The sequence below is a fragment of the Terrapene carolina genome, unplaced genomic scaffold (genome assembly GCF_002925995.2).
Source record: "Terrapene carolina triunguis isolate 2854851 unplaced genomic scaffold, T_m_triunguis-2.0 Scaffold751, whole genome shotgun sequence".
Taxonomy (NCBI): domain Eukaryota; kingdom Metazoa; phylum Chordata; order Testudines; family Emydidae; genus Terrapene; species Terrapene triunguis.
Genome location: NW_020665102.1, coordinates 2,365,909 through 2,374,371, shown reverse-complemented (window position 1 = coordinate 2,374,371; position 8,463 = coordinate 2,365,909). Strand labels below are relative to the sequence as shown.

The window sequence follows — 8,463 nt, the reverse complement described above, 5'->3', positions numbered from 1 at the left end:
TACACTACATTGATGACATCTTCATCATCTGGACCCATGGGAAGGAGACCCTGGAAGAATTCCACCATGATTTCAACAGCTTCCACCCCACCATCAACCTCAGCCTGGACCATCTACATGGGAGGTCCACTTCCTAGACACCACAGTACAAATAAGCGATGGCCATGTTAACACCACCCTATACCGAAAACCCACTGACCACTACACCTACCTTCATGCCTCCAGCTTCCACCCCGGACACACCACACAATCCATCGTCTACAGCCAAGCGCTGAGGTACAACCGCATCTGCTCCAACCCCTCAGACAGAGACCAACACCTACAAGATCTTCACCAAGCATTCTCAAAACTACGATACCCACACAAGGAAATAAAGAAACAAATCAACAGAGCCATACGTGTACCCAGAAGCCTTCTGCTACAAGACAGGCCCAAAAAAGAAACCAACAGAACTCCACTGGCCATCACCTACAGTCCTCAGCTTAAACCTCTCCAACGCATCATCAGTGTTCTACAACCCATCCTGGACAATGATCTCTCACTTTCACAGACCTTGGGAGGCAGGCCAGTCCTCGCCCACAGACAACCCGCCAACCTTAAGCATATTCTCACCAGCAACCATGCACCGCACCATAACAACTCTAGCTCAGGAACCAACCCATGCAACAAACCTCGAGGCCAACTCTGCCCACATATCTACACCAGCAACACCATCACAGGACCTAATCAGATCAGCTACAACATCACCAGCTCATTCAGCTGCACATCCACCAATGTTATATATGCCATCATGTGCCAGCAATGCCCCTCTGCTATGTACATTGGCCAAACTGGACAGTCACTACGCAAGAGGATAAATGGACACAAGTCAGATATTAGGAATGGCAATATACAAAAACCTGTAGGAGAACACTTCAACCTCCCTGGCCACACAATAGCAGATGTAAAGGTAGCCATCTTACAGCAAAAAAACTTCAGGACCAGACTCCAAATTGAAACTGCTGAGCTCCAGTTCATTTGCAAATTTGACACCATCAGATCAGGATTAAACAAAGACTGTGAATGGCTATCCAACTACACAAGCAGTTTCTCCTCCCTTGGTGTTCACACCTCAACTGCTAGCAGAGCACCTCACCCTCCCTGATTGAACTAACCTCGTTATCTCCACACTGATTTATACCTGCCTCTGGAGATTTCCATTACTTGCATCTGAAGAAGTGAGGTTCTTACCCACGAAAGCTTATGCTCCCAATACTTCTGTTAGTCTCAAAGGTGCCACAGGACCCTCTGTTGCTTTTTACAGATTCAGACTAACACGGCTACCCCTCTGATACTTGAAATGTACTAATATCTAGAAATCAAACTGTCACCAATACAGGGTGGACCAGTATTAAATAGAGTTACAGTAAGAGACAGCATTAGAATGTTAATCCTAGTCCTTTAGTTCAAAGGTCGCTTAACTCACCTTTCCCCTCTTCAACTGAAGCGCAGCATTAGAGAGATCCAAAGCCTGGCCACTGACATTTTCAAGTGATAAAATAGCAAGTGATGTGAGTCTTGCATTGGCCATCATTGATTGGAGATACAGGTCTGTCACATCTTACGCTGGGGTTACGTTCCGCAGTCAGCGCGTAAAGCGAAAATCGCGTATAGTCAAAATTACATTGAGTGTAATGGCGGGCGGACTAGCCTGCATTACAGGTACAGTATTAAAATTGTTATTTTTTCTCTTTTTTTTGTTTTTGTTTTGTTTTTGCCGACCGAGTAAAGCTGAAATTGCGCATGTTAAATGCGCATAAGATGCGACAGACCTGTATGTTTTATTGAGACTAAGCTTCAAGGTAAGAAGCAGCAGGCCAAAAGCCATTCCTGTAGTTGCTGAAGTAGCTGAGTTGGGAGAGTGTTCGACTGAAGATTTAGAGGTTCACTGCCAGGTTTTGGCATGCTCTTTCATCCCTCTTTGTTCCGGGGTGGGCTGTTTTCTTGAAGTGCAGTGGCACCTTTACCCAATACGAGTTCCTCATTTCAGGCTCCACTGCAGGAAAAAACAGCATGGGCTTCTGCACCCCGTTGGCCCACTTGAGCTTTCTTTCTCTTGCTCTTTCTCAGCAAGGGGAGGAAAAAGAAGCTCTTGTTCAAGCTGGCGTCACAAGGGCGATGTAAGAATGACTTCCTGAGTGCAGGCTACTGTCCTCTTCTCTTCCAGCTGACCCATCGAAGGGCTGATGCCACTTTCTCCAGTTTTGCCCATCGGTGTGTCAGGGCGAGCACCACCCAAATGGATGGAATTTGAGGACTGGAGTTTCTGTAGTGTAGTGGTTATCACATTTACCTAACTCGCAAAGGTCCCTGGTTCAAAACTGGGCAGAAACATAGTGGCTTCCTTTACCCAGCTGCCCTAGCTGTCCAGGAAGGCGCTCCTCCTTCTGCCACTGGCCTGTTCCTGAGATAACCCCAACCCCCACATGATGGAGGGTGGTGAAATAAGCTGAGAAAACTCCCCAGCATCAGCCTGATAAACCTAGAGGAGTTAGGTGTGTCACCTTTTGGAGGCTTTTTGCTTGGCCTCCTCTGCACTTGGAGGTTGGCCTATGGAGGCCGTCACTTCCTGCAGCCTCCTTTGCGTGACTTGCCAAAGGAGGAAGTAAGGCAGGAATGGGGCAAAAGAGGACAGTCAAGCTGAGGAAGGCAGGGAAGAAGCGATGCAGCTAAGAGGGGTTAGTAGAGCGCCACCATTCGTTCTGCTAAAGCCTGGGGAGGTGCAGTTGGCTGCCAGGAGGTAGAATCCTGTGCCTGCCTCTTGGCTTCCCAGGGGTGGCTACTTGCAGTCCAGGAGAAGAGGGGTTCTGGGTGGAAGGAAAACAAGCAAAGCTGAGTCTGAGTGGGTGTGCGCCAGCACTCCTTTCTGGCCAAGCTGGGTGTGTGGTGATGGTCTTGAGAGCCTTCCTGCCACCTGTGAGGCAGCGAGAATGGCTGCTCCTTTGTGGCCAACCCAGGGGCATGATTGATGGCTTTGGAGGCAGGGGTTGGGCTGGCTGTGAGCTACTGGGATCCAGGAAGCCCCAGCCTGCCCCTCCGGGGGCTGTGTCTTCTTCTCTCCTGCCTTGGGGAACCAAGCTTTAAGGCTGCCCAGCATGTGTTGCAGCTCAAGCATTAAGCCTTCCTGTGTGGCCTGTGCTGGAGATGACCCTGATCCCCTGTGGGGTACTGTTGGGGGGAAATCCTTACTGTAAAAAATTCTGGCCACCAGATCAACAACTTGCATCCAATGGGGGCAAGCTGGAGGCCTGGTGACTTAGTCCGTGGGGCTAGCAGGTCAAGCCAAGTCCCTGCATGTGGGGTAGGCGGCCGCAGAGTTTTGCCTTTCCCACTCCCTGCACTCCTGCACCCTAAAATCCCTGTCAGCCAATAAGATGAGCCGGGAACCCAGCGAGAGGGGGCAAAGGAGTGGCCCGAGCCCCCTCTGGTACTGCCCCCGCCCCAGGCAGCCCACGGAGACCCGCTGCCCCCCTAAGCGACAGGTGGAGACGTGCTAGCAGCGCTAAGGCAGCTCCCTGCCCCCTCTGCCCCCTCCCTCCATGCCGCACCACTCCTGGAAGTGGCCTGCGGGGGGAGGGCATCTCCACGTGCTGCCCCCGCCCTGAGTGCAAACTCCACAGCGGGCCCCCACCGATCCCCCCATCTAGGAGCCACTGCTGGAGCAGAGCTTGTGCTGGGCACTTTGGAAGGCACACTGCCTCAGGTAAGCACCACCCCCCTGACCTCCTCCCACACCCCAACCTCCTGCCCCAGTGCAGAGGCTCTCTGGGTATGTCTACACTACGGGATTAATCCGAATTTAGATAATTCGAATTTGGGAAACAGGTTGTATAAATTCGATTGTGCGCGGCCACACTAAGCACATTAATTCGGTTTTTAACCACATTAATTTGGTGGTGTGCGGCCACACTACCCCGTTAATTTAAACACAGTAATTCGGTGGTGTGCGGCCACACTAACCCTAATTCGAATTAACAAAATCGATTTAGGCGCTACTCCGCTCGTCGAGGTGGAGTACAGAAATTGATTTTAAGTGCCCTTTAATTCGAATTAACTGGCTCTGTAGTGTGGACGGGTGAAGGGTTAATTCGGATTAACGCAGCTAAATCCGAATTAAAGTCGTAGTGTAGACCTGGACTCTGTGTCTTCAACCAGCACTTACAAGTGTTGGCCAAGAACTTCTTTCTATTTATGAGAAAGAAATACAAAAAAGGGAGCCCAACAGACAAGGTTCATTCAGCAAGGACAAACTGGCAGGCCAAGCCAGGATCTCTCAGTTACTAGGAAGGCTCTTCAGCCAGCTCTTCCCAAAGGCCAGTCTCTAGAGGCTTTTGTGACATGATGTACCTCAAAATAGCCCCTGTAGCCCACATATTCATCATTCATATATGGCTGTGATATTTCATACAAAGCATTCCATGTACGTTATCATATGAAAAGTCATGATCTGCTGAAATCCGTCATTCTGTCCAAATATGTACAGCATTAGGGTGTATGAAGTTATGCATTTTGCTGTATGGTTGTTACTGAAATATGCTATAAGTTTGCTAGTGACACACAAAGGACCCCTGCTGAGGAGGGTGTTCAACAACCATGAGTCAGCAGAGAAGTTGTAATTAAGGGATTTGCAATTCAATGACAGATGCCCAAACACAACACTATGGGGACTGCTCAAGTCTATGACTCAGTTACACAAGACCACAGCAGGAGGATTCCCCAACCTAGTGACTCAGCAAAGCCCCCCAGACATGTCTGGGCAAGTGTCTTCTAGACACTTGAACTAAGAATATAAAATATGAGACTGTGGCATCATGTTTTTGCCTTTCTCCTCCTGCACCTACACTGGAAGCAGCAGGAATCCCGAGAAAATGAAGGTCATCTGAGGACAGTAATCCAGGTTTCAGGGGGAATTCTATGTATTAAGGAGGGTAATATCTAGTGGTGTGAGACAATTGCTTGACCTAAGTACTGTCTAGTGTAATAAGGTGTAAAGTTTAGATTGTGCATTTATCTTTTATTTCTATGGTAACTTACTCTGATCTCTTATGGCTACCATTTATAATCCTTAAAAATCCATCTTTCTGTAGTTAATAAATCTATTTTATGCTGTATTTAAACTAGTGTATTTTGCTTGAAGTTCTTGGGAAATCTCAGCTCCATTACAAGGCTGGTTCATGTACTATTCACAACGAGGGAGGGGTGGACTCTGCATAATAAACTCACACTGATCAGGCTTCTGACTAGGGCAAGATGGTATAATCCAGGGGGGCAAGGCTGCAGAGCTGGGAGGAATTGGCGGGAGGCTCTCTATCATTAGTTTTATGAGTGGCTGGGAGAAGCATTCATGTAACTCAATAGGATGTGTCCCTACCTGTGGATGTCTGTGTAAGTGCTATATGTGCCAGAGATTCTCAGCTTGTCACAACATCACAGTGTGAGAGGGAGTCCAGGCGGTGGGACAAAGGGCTCAGGGGTCCCACTGTTCAGGTTGCATCCCGTAGATCCCATCACAGACTTTCAACAACCACAGCGGATGTTCACTGAGACAGAGAGAGAGAGAGATGCCAAAATAGTGATCTCCAGTGCCTGCAGACATCAAACTGTGAGGAATTCTGTGCACAGAGAGGACCCTGCTAGTGAAAATGCCTTTGGAAAAGACCCTTCTGTCAGCAGCTGTGGTCATACAGTGCTTAGTGCGCTGCGTTGTGGCCTCATAGAATATAAGGGTTGGAAGGGACCTCAGGAGGTCATCTAGTCCAACCCCCTGCTCAAAGCAGGACCAACCCCAACTAAATCATCCCAGCCAGGGCTTCCTCAAGCCTGACCTTAAAAACCTCTAAGGAACCCATTCCAGTGCTTCACCACCCTCCTAGTGAAAAACTTTTTCCTAATTTCAACCTAACCCTCCCGCACTGCAACTTGAGACTATTACTCCTTGTTCTGTCATCTGCTACCACTGAGAACAGTCTAGATCCATCCTCTTTGGAACCCCCTTTCAGGGAGTTGAAAGCAGCTATTAAATCCCTCCTCATTCTTCTCTTCTGCAGACTAAACAATCCCAGTTCCCTCAGCCTTTCCTCATAAGTCATGTGCTCCAGCCCCCTAATCATTTTTGTTGCCCTCCGCTGGACTCTTTCCAATTTTTCCACATCCTTCTTGTAGTGTGGGGCCCAAAACTGGACACAGTATTCCAGATGAGGCCTCACCAATGTCGAATAGAGGGGAATGATCTCATCCCTCGATCTGCTGGCAATGCCCCTACTTATACAGCCCAAAATGCTGTTAGCCTTCTTGGCAACAAGGGCACCCTGTCGACTCATATCCAGCTTCTCGTCCACTGACATCCCTAGGTCCTTTTCTGCAGAACTGCTGCCTAGCCATTCGGTCCCTAGTCTGTAGCGGTGCCTGGGATTCTTCCATCCTAAGTGCAGGACTCTGCACTTGTCCTTGTTGAACCTCATCAGGTTTCTTTTTGCCCAATCCTCTAATTTGTCTAGGTCCCTCTGTGTCCTATCCCTACTCTCCAGCGTATCTACCACTCCTCCCACTTTAGTGTCATCTGCAAACTTGCTGAGAGTGCAGTCCATGCCATCCTCCAGATCATTAATGAAGATATTAAACAAAACCGGCCCCAGGACTGACCCTTGGGGCACTCCGCTTGATACCGGCTGCCAACTAGACATGGAGCCATTGATCACTACCCATTGAGCCCGACGATCTAGCCAGCTTTCTATCCACCTTATAGTCCATTCATCCAGCCCATACTTCTTTAACTTGCTGGCAAGAATACTGTGGGAGACCGTATCAAAAGCTTTGCTAAAGTCAAGGAATAATACATCCACTGCTTTCCCCTCATCCACAGACCCAGTTATCTCCTCATAGAAGGCAATTAGGTTAGTCAGGCATGACTTGCCCTTGGTGAATCCATGCTGACTGTTCCTGATCACTTTCCTCGCCTCTAAGTGCTTCAGAATTGATTCCTTGAGGACCTGCTCCATGATTTTTCCAGGGACTGAGGTGAGGCTGGCCTGTAGTTTCCCAGATCCTCCTTCTTCCCTTTTTTAAAGATGGGCACTACATTAGCCTTTTTCCAGTCATCCAGGACCTCCCCTGATCGCCCAGAGTTTTCAAAGATAATGGCCAATGGCTCTGCAATCACATCCGCCAACTCCTTTAGCACCCTTGGATGTAGCGCATCCTGCCCCATGGATTTGTGCTCATCCAGCTTTTCTAAATAGTCCCGAACCACTTCTTTCTCCACAGAGGGCTGGTCACCTCCTCCCCATACTGTGCTGCCCAGTCCAGCAGTCTGGGAGCTGACCTTGTTTGTGAAGACAGAGGCAAAAAAAGCATTGAGGACATTAGCTTTTTCCACATCCTCTGTCGCAAGAGCCATGGATGCAAGTTGAGTTACGGTTACCTTTTCCTTGTCTCCACCTTTCTTAGGTGCCTCGTTCTGACACTTGTCAGAAAAAACGACCGGTTTCTTTTGCAAGCATTTGCATTGCTAGGCAAAGGCAGTCTTCTCTGTTTCCTCAAAAGATTGACCAAAAGGTGGGAAGAGCAGACACATTTGGCAAGGCACCACTGGATGCTGCATCCCTAACTCCACTTTACCTGGCAGGTGCTTTGGCCAGCTTAGCCACAGTACTTTTCTGGGACTTTTCTCCCAATTGGTCCATTTTTCATTAATGACAATCAAAAGGAAGGTGACAGAAGAGTATTGCCTATAAGGATCTCTGTGCATAGACATCCCCAGCAAATCACAAGGACGTGTGGCACAGGCTCTTGTGTTGCAGCAATTGCAGTCAAAGCAACCGCCTGGCCAATGCCAGTCACAGCAGCGTTTTCATCAACTCCAGGCTTGTGATTTGATTCTTTCCAATGCTTCTCTCTAAAGAAGCCTTTTCCTTAGCAAGCAACTACTTGGATTGCCAAGGGAGGTCTCTTCTGTTTCCTAGAAAGGCATAGGAAAATGTGAGCGGAGGAGACCAAAAGCCATAAGGAGACCAAGGCACCACTGGGAGTTGAACCCAGTATCTCCTGTTTACTAGACAGGTGCTTTAGCCAGCTATGCCATAGTGCCTGCCTCAAGAAACTGCTTTCAACTGTTCCACTTGATAGTCCAGGACAATGCCTGCAAATTCCAAAGTACAGACATTCCCCATTTCCCTCAAGGCTTGCAGACCTTGAGGTGTCTGGCTCTGTGTGCACAGAAAATCATAGCTGAGTTGACAGAGGGCTTCTAACATGTGCTTCTCCCACCAGTCACTGTGATCGTATAGTGGTTAGTGCTCTGCATTTCAGTTGCAGTAACCTCACTGTGACGTGTTGGATCACAGAAACCCCCTTGGGAGCTGCCACCCGATGTGCCAAGACTACCCCTGCTTCTGTTTTCCCTGCCAGCTCAGGACTCCAGCACCC

General features: G+C 48.7%; 2 non-coding genes and 1 pseudogene across 2 annotated transcripts; 1 reads left to right on the top strand and 2 right to left on the bottom strand.

Annotated features, from left to right (window-relative positions):
* Positions 1-8,463, bottom strand: part of LOC112124918 — a 377,084-nt pseudogene that overhangs the window by 171,177 nt on the left and 197,444 nt on the right.
* Positions 2,302-2,373, top strand: TRNAV-AAC. Its single transcript has one exon. It is a non-coding gene; the product is annotated as a tRNA-Val (tRNA).
* Positions 8,052-8,125, bottom strand: TRNAT-AGU. The gene has a single exon. It is a non-coding gene; the product is annotated as a tRNA-Thr (tRNA).